Here is an 8,379-nt window from a genome sequence, read left to right on the forward strand (position 1 = left end):
AGGGCCGACGGTGGAAGCCGGCGCACGGCCGCCGCGCGGACGGCCGGCGGCGGCGCCCATGCGCCGGGGCCTCGGCGGGCGCGTGCCGGCTCCCTCGGGGACGAACGGTGCCGGGCGCGCCCGCCGCGAGGCGACGGACTTGTGCGGAGTGGAGCGGAAGTCCCGCCGCGGCAGCAGCAGCCCCCCCTCCCTACCACCCCGGCGGGGCATCCGCCCAAAGCCCACCCCAAGCGTTCCAAAGTACCGAGGAGCGTTGCAAACGGGAACGGCCCGGACACGCGTCCCGGTCGCACGGGATGCGCGTCCCGGTCGCACGGGTCGCGCGTCCCGGGAGGACAGACCGAGCAAGCCGAAGTGCCGCTCACGGCCGCCGCGAGGGCTGTACGGCGCCGGCGCCCATGCCCCGTGGCACGGTCTAGAGCGTGCCCCCCTGCCACCCCATCGGGGCATCGGCGCAAAGCCCACCACGGGGTAGATAACCGAAGGCAACGAGGGACGGTGGATGCCCATATCCGAGCAGTGGTGATAGGGCCGGAGGGAGCACCGACAGGGCCGTGAGATTTTAAAGTACCGAGGGAATTTGCAAACCGGGCCCGCCCCTCCCCCCGTCCATCGCACGCCGATCGGGGGTCCGGCGCCCCGCGGGGGGCTGCCGGTATGCGCTCCCGGTGCAGGCATCGATGAGCCGCCCGCGACCTCCACTCGGGTCCGAGCCCCCAAACGCGGATGCCGAAATGCGCCGGCCGCGGCAGCCCCACCCCTGCCACCCCATCGGGGCATCGGCGCAAGGCCCACCCTTGGGTAGATAACCGAAGGCAACGAGGGACGGTGGATGCACATATCCGAGTAATAGCGATAGGGTCGGAGCGAAGACCGAGGGGGTCGGGGTGTTTTAATGTTCCGAGGGAAGTTGGAAATGGGGCCCGCCCGGACGCCCGTCCCTCGCACGCCGATCGGGGGTCCCGCACCCCGCGGGGGGCTGCCGGCATGCGCCCCTAGTACAAGCATCGACGAGTCGCCCGCGACCTCCACTCGGATCCGGTGGCGCACGCGCGGATGGCGAAACGCGGCGGCCGCGGCTGCAGCCCCCCTACCACCCCGTTGGCGCGTCGGCGCAAAGCCCACCCCGGGGAGGATAACCAAAGGCAACGAGGGACGATGCATGCACATATCCGAGCAATACCGAGAGGGTCGGGGGGAAGACGGAGAGGCAAGGGGTGTTTAGAGTACCGAGGGAAGTTGCGAAACGGGCCCGCCCGGACGCTCGCCGCTCGCACGCAGATCGGGGGTCCGGCGTTGCGCGCCGCCGGCCAGCGCGATCCGGCGGGGCGCACGGAGGGCGCCGCCCATCGCCGGAGCTTGCTCGGTCATCTCTGCCGCATGGACACGTGCGCGCCGCAGCGCAAGGTTCAGCCGGCGAGGCGGACGGTTCGCCGCCGCAGGCCTTTCCCGCAGCCGGAACGTGGGCCCAGCGTTGCGCGTCGGCGGGCCACGCAATCCGCCGGGGCGCACGGCGGGCGCCGCTCGTCGCCGGGGCTTCGCTCGGTCATCTCGGCCGCACGGACACGTGCGCGCAGCCGCGGAAGGTTCGGCCGGCGGGGCGGACGGTTCGCCGACGCAGGCCTTTCCCGCGGCCGGAACGCGGGACCGGCGGAAGGCGCGATCCGGCAGGGCGCACGGCGGGCGCCGCCCGGGCTTCGCTCGGTCATCTCGGCCGCACGGACATGTGCGCGCCGCCCATCGCCGGGGCTTCGCTCGGTCATCTCGGCCGCGCCGCCGCGGAAGGCTCGGCCGGCCGGGCGGACGGTTCGCCGCTGCAGGCCTTTCCCGCAGCACGCGCCCCTTCGCCCGAACGACCGCGGGACTCCGGTACGGCCTAGCCGTCGGCCGCCCGACGGCAAGCCGTCGGGGCCGCCGATCCGCGTCGCGTGCCGGCCGCCGCTCGGGCCAGCCGGCCGGCTGCCGCACGTAACCTCTGACCTCATCAGCGGTCGATCGGCACCGTGCTGGTTTTCGGTGCGGACCCGTCAGGGTCGTGCGGCGCCGGCCGTCGCATCCGGTTCCGCGGGCGCCGCCCGGTTGCCTCCCGCCCTCGTGCGCTCGCGCCGGCCGGGCGACGTGGTGCCCGCGGGACTCGGGCACGGTTGAGCCGTCGGCCGCCCGGCGGCATGCCGCCGCCGCTCCGCGCCGCGTGCCGGCTGCGCTCCTCCCCGCGCCCATCCGCGGGCGGGCCCGCCGCCGCTCGGCCTAGCCCCCCGGCTGCCGCACGTAACCTGCGACCTCGTCGGCGCTGGATGCGCGTCGTGACAGTTTTCGGTGGGGCGCCGCGGAGGCACCGGGGGCCCGTGCGACGGGCCAGGGGGCGAACGGACGGCTCGGTCAGCCCGAACAGGGGACCGGCGACAAAGGAGAGCGGTCGCGCAAAACTTCGTAAGGGACGGGACGACGGGCCGACCGATCCGAAGCGCCGCGCACGGCCGCCGCATGGGCCGGCCGGAGGCATAGACCGAGCGCCGCGCCAGAGGAAGAGCGTGCCGGCTCCGTCGGGGACCAATTGCGCGCGGCACGTCCGAGCGAGACGACGGGCCGACACGGAAGGCCCGCCGCCAAGGCCGCAAAACCGACAAAGGAACCCACGGGGACGCACCAGAGCGGGCAAAGCTTTCACCGAACAGGACGGGACCGAGCCCCCGCAACAGGCGAGGGCGACGGATCGGACCAAGTAAGGCCGGTCCCGCTCCACGCGCGCGCGGCCGCAGGAACTTCGTGAGGGACGGGACGACCGGCCGACCGAACCGAAGCGCCGCGCACGGCCGCCGCAAGGGCCGGCCGGAGGCATAGTGTTGCCCAGATAGACAACCCAAGAGGGGGGGTGAATTGGGTTTTAAAATAATTTAGCTATTTAAAACGTTTGTGGATGACTAATTAATGCTTTAGCGTGATGATTAATTAGTTACTATGTGCTGTGAATGAAATGAGAGAAATAGAAAGAGACAATCAATCACAAACACAAAGTTTTTATAGTGGTTCGGAGCTAACCCTTGCTCCTACGTCCACTCCCCAAGTCTTACTTGGGAATTCACTATAACCCCTTGGATTACAGCCGGTTGTTTTCCAAGCTCACAACCAAACTTGTTGTTTTACGAGCTCACAACGAACTCGGTCGGTTTTCCCAGGCTCACCGACTAGAACCAACCCCGATTGTTTTCCCGGGATCACAATCGAACCCTTACATGTTGGTTTTACACTCGGCTCACCAACCAACCTCTACACCCTTGATTCAATCCCCCGATTGAACCAAGCAAAGATAAGATGTAAAGAAAAAGGACAAACAGAAAAACAAAGCTTCTCAAAAGCAGATAAATAACAATATAAACTGAAGAGAGGTTAGAAGCCCTCAAACACGTTTGAGTTGGAGTTGAGTAGGGCTTCTTGAACTTCGGGTCTCCTCTTGAATGTCTGGTCGACTTGAATGCAGGAGGAGTCTTCTTTAAATTCTGGGAAGAGGAAGTTGGATGGAGTTAATGCCGCTCTTCCCTCTTTTCGTTGAAAACCAACTTGCAGAGAATGAAAGCTTGATCTCTTTGAATGGAATGGTCGTTTTTTCTCTTGCTACAGTCCTCTGTGGCTATTTAAGCCATCCCCCACGGAAACTAGCCGTTAGACACCTTTTTCTGCCCGTTCTGCACACTCTGCACAACCTGACAATATGTCCGTTGGGGTTGGAGTCGACTCGCGCGATCAGGAGTCGACTCGGCTGTAGCGGGAGTCGACTCATGCTTTTCTGGAGTCGACTCGGAAACTGTTCCGGATTTGAATTAAAGTAGCCTCTTCGACTGGGAGTCGACTCGTCTTGACCCGGAGTCGACTCGCCAACTTCTGGAGCTGACTTGGCATTTTCGGAGTCGGCTCCTCCCATGAAATCCGTAGATCAACTTTTCAATTTGGTCCGCTCGAGTCGACTCGACAATCCTGGGAGTCGACTCGGCGCTCAGAGCCCGAACTCCCGATCTTCTGTCTTTTGGCTCGTCCAGTCTTGGAGTCGACTCGAACTTCTCCGGAGTCGACTCGGCTCTCAGTTTCCGAAACTTAGTCTTCTGCCTTTTTGGTGTACCACTGCCTTGGAGTCGACTCGAGCTGTCTGGGAGTCGACTCGGCTCTCAGAGACAACAAATTGATCTTCTGTCTTTTTGGGTCGCGCTGTCTTGGAGTCGACTCGCGTATTGCGGGAGTCGACTCGAATCTCAGTCCGAAAACGGTTCTCTGACTTTTGCCTTGTGTTCCACTGAGAGTCGACTCTCACTTTCTTTGGAGTCGACCTGCCAACCATCGGAGTCGACTCGCGTTCCACAGGAGTCGACTCGAATCTCAGGGTCGAAAAAACGCTCTCTGACTTTTCTGTCTGTAGCTTCTTGGAGTCGACTCATATTACTCCGGAGTCGACTCGGTAGGCATCGGAGTCGACTCGCGCACTTCAGGAGTCGACTCGCTGACAGGTTTTGAGTTGATGCTTTCTGTTCGTCTGTCTGTTCTCAGTCGGAGTCGACTCGTACTGGTCTGGAGTCGACTCGAGCCCGTGCCAGTGATTCTGATACGCTTGGAGTCGACTCGTAATATCCTGGAGTCGACTCGAGTCTCAGACTTTGGTTCAAACTGACTTCTTAACTTATCCAAAATATTATGAACCAAGTCTAGAAACACTTTAGACAAGATTTTCACTGAAACACTCAATTGAATTCATTAGTAAACAAGAGATATACTCAGATGCTTTGAGCTCATCAAAATCAAATAGGGTTATGATCAATCACTCCACAATCTCCCCCTTTTTGATGATGACAAAATATTGAGTATATGTAAAGTGAATTGCTCAATAAACAAGGAAATAAAATCCATAAATGAATTCAAGTGTCTGATTATTTAATTTATCCAAGCTTGAAAGGTGTGAAACAATAAATTTTGGAATTAAAGCTCCCCCTTTCATTTGGAATTATATAAGCCTTCATATCATGCAATCAATTGTTTGGCTTATATATATTTAATGATTTAGCTTTCTTAAAAATTCAGATTCTCCCCCTCAACATACGCATCCTACTTTGTTTTGATTCTCTAAATTTTCTTTTAATGCATTGAAATTTTTGAACTGAAATTTTTGGTTTTTAGAGGAAAAATCTGTCAATTTGTTCTTGAGTAGGATTCAGCTAATCTCCGAATATCCCTTGAATAGATTCTGGAGATTACTCCATTAGGAGCCCCAACAGAGAGATAATGAGCCTCGAGGTACCAAATCCACTAAGAACAAATTATGTTTTAATTTTCATTTTGATTCCTTTTATGTTGATTCCATTTACATATCTATTAAATATTTCTTCCCCTTTTTGTCATCGTATCAAAAAGGAGGTAATCAGAACACACAATCAATCATAGATCAAATGGCACAGAATTGCAGAAAATATGGCTACTCATTGTATTGATTTGTATGTAAATACATTTGAGAATACAATAAGTAAAGCAAAACAATACATGTCAACACACAAACAGCTAAGGTCTCCTCGAGGATGTAACTCCTCCTCTCGAGGATGTATCTCCTCCTCTCGAGGATGTGTCTCCTCCTCTCGAGGATGTGGCTCCTCCTCTCAATCTGTTCTGCTCCATGAGGAGGGTGACCGCATTTGTAACATGCCCGAGCTGAGAGATAATGGACGAAGTGGCCCTGCTATGTGTAGTGGAGAGCTCGGTCACCGACTTCTGAAGTGCGTCCAGCTTGTCGATGAGCACATTCGACAAGCGCTCGGCCCCCTGAGTAGTGGTGCTCATGTCCTTCCGGATGTCATCGCGCATCGTCCGAGTGGTGCTCGTGACCTCGCTCATACTGGAGAACTGGGCCTGGATCAAGCTCCGGACATTGTAGATCTCTTTCCGTACATGGGCCGTCATGTCTGTCACGGCTGTCAAGGAAGGGACCAACTCAGAAGATGTGGGTGCAGGAGAGGGAGCAGGCACTGAACCTCGGAGCTTCCTAAGCAGATCATCTCGCAGGTCTCGGACAATCTCCTGCCGCAACTCCAGGAGCTGCTCAGGAGCGATCCGGACCTCCATGGGTGGTGGAGCTGAGGAGGAGGGTCCGGCTGAGGTGGTAGGAGCAGAAGTGGAGGGAAAGTCAGGATAGTCAGAATCTGGCTCAGGACTAGGGGAATGTCTGGTGGTATGTGTGGAGGTGGAAGACTTCCTAACCCAGGTCCCCTCTACCTTCCGAAACCCCATCCTATGTAGGGTCCCCGGACGCATGCGATCTGTCCATCGCAATGCGCGAGAGGGTTTTCCCTCAGGAATAGGGATCTCGGCCTCCCTAAAGATAAGGGTGAACAACATGCCATAGGGGAGGGTGAGCCTAGGTCTATCTAGTGGCTCACATAGGTATCTATATATCATCTTGGGAAAGTTTATGGGGGTATCCTGGAGAAAGTAGTACATGAGGGCTAGGTCCCTCTCAGACACAAAGTCGAACCGTCCAGTCTTTGGGAACAAAGACCGAGAAATGATGCTCAAGAGGAGCCGCATCTCAACTGAAAGTGAGCTGGCGGACACCTCATCTAAAGGGGACTGGGGTGGATGCCCTAGAATGGCCGTAAGGGCCTCAGTCCTATCTTCGGGGTGTGTGGGAGCCACCCCTAACTGTGGAAGGTGGAGGATTTGGGCTACGAAATCCTCGGAAATAAACAGTGGGACACCGGCTACGGTTCCCTCTATTCCCCCATCCCCCCTATGGACAGTACCATAGAACTCTCTAATCAGGCCAGGATATGTGGGGAGGTCTAGGGAACAAAAGTACTCTAAACCCTGGGCCCTAAGTCTATCTCCTATAGTGAAGCCCTCCCGGGAGAGATAGTCGAAATCGACGTATCTCCCGGTGGAGACCGCCTTCCCGGCACACGGCCTCGAGGGAACGGCCCTCGGCGGGGAACGAGCCGGAGGTTGTGGCCTCACGGGGTCGTTCCGAGCCTTGGAACGCCGCTCGGCACCGGTCGCGGAATGGGGCCTCTTCCGGCTTGGGACAGTGGCTTTGCGAGGCATGGTTGACCTAGAATGGGATGAGAAACCTAATGGACTATGAAAGATCGACGGAAAAAGACCAAGGGGCGGCCGGAGACGATCTAGGAGTCGGCTCTAGGGTTTTGAACAGTGGCGGCGGTGAAAATAAGTGTTTTCTAAACGATGGAGTTAGGGTTAAAAAGTCGGATCCCGACTGCGAGTCGACTCCACTGAGTCGCGAGTCGACTCGACCTCGAGTCGACTCCAAAATATGCGCGAGTCGACTCTCCTTATGCGCCTGTTTACCTCGAGTCGACTCCCGACTATATGCGAGTCGACTCCCCCTCTGCTGCCATCGTTCTCGAGTCGACTTCCGTGAATGCGCGAGTCGACTCCCCCTTACGAGCCGACTCTGAAACATGCTCGAGTCGTCTCGAACCCTGGCACGCACCTTAAAATCATGCTATATTCGTGCCGAATGAGGGAAAAACACTAAATTAGGCCCTGATTTGATGATCATTGAAAAGAAACTCTATATTAGCTAAAATCTAATCATCAAAATCAGTGAACTAGTGGAAAATACCACTAGGATGGATCAATCACTCCTAATCCCCTCCTAAGCACACTAAATCTCTCTTCACTTAGGAGTTTTGTAAAAATGTCAGCTAATTGATCATCAGTGCAAACAAATTGTAGTGTCACATCACCATTCAGTACATGATCTCTTATGAAGTGATGTCTTATCTCAATATGTTTAGTTCTTGAATGCTGAATTGGATTTTTAGTTAGATTAATGGCACTTGTATTATCACAATTAATGGGTATTTTATCTTGTTTAATGCCATAATCTTCTAATTGTTGTTTGATCCATAAGATTTGAGCACAACAACTCCCGGCTGCAACATATTCAGCTTCAGCAGTAGATAATGCAACCAAGTTTTGTTTCTTGCTAAACCATGAGATTAGGTTTTCTCCTAGGAATTGACATGACCCGCTGGTGCTTTTTCTATCAAGTTTACATCCAGCAAAGTCTGAATCTGTATATCCTATTAAGTTCAGACTAGATTCTTTAGAATACCATAAACCTATGTTCTTAGTTCCTATTAGGTATTTAAAGATTCTCTTAACTGCAATTAGATGTGATTCCTTAGGATTAGACTGATATCTTGCACACATGCAAACACTAAACATGATATCAGGCCTACTTGCAGTAAGATACAGTAAAGATCCTATCATACCTCTATATAGTTTCTGATCTACAGATTTACCTGATTCATCTTGGTCTAATTTACATGATGAGCTCATGGGGGTGCTGATTGACTTGTTTCCCTCCATATCAAACTTCTTGAG

The sequence above is a fragment of the Phoenix dactylifera genome, chromosome 10 (assembly GCF_051530095.1).
Source record: "Phoenix dactylifera cultivar Ajwa chromosome 10, Ajwa_hap1_PhDact_Kaust_v1.1, whole genome shotgun sequence".
NCBI classification, from domain to species: domain Eukaryota; kingdom Viridiplantae; phylum Streptophyta; class Magnoliopsida; order Arecales; family Arecaceae; genus Phoenix; species Phoenix dactylifera.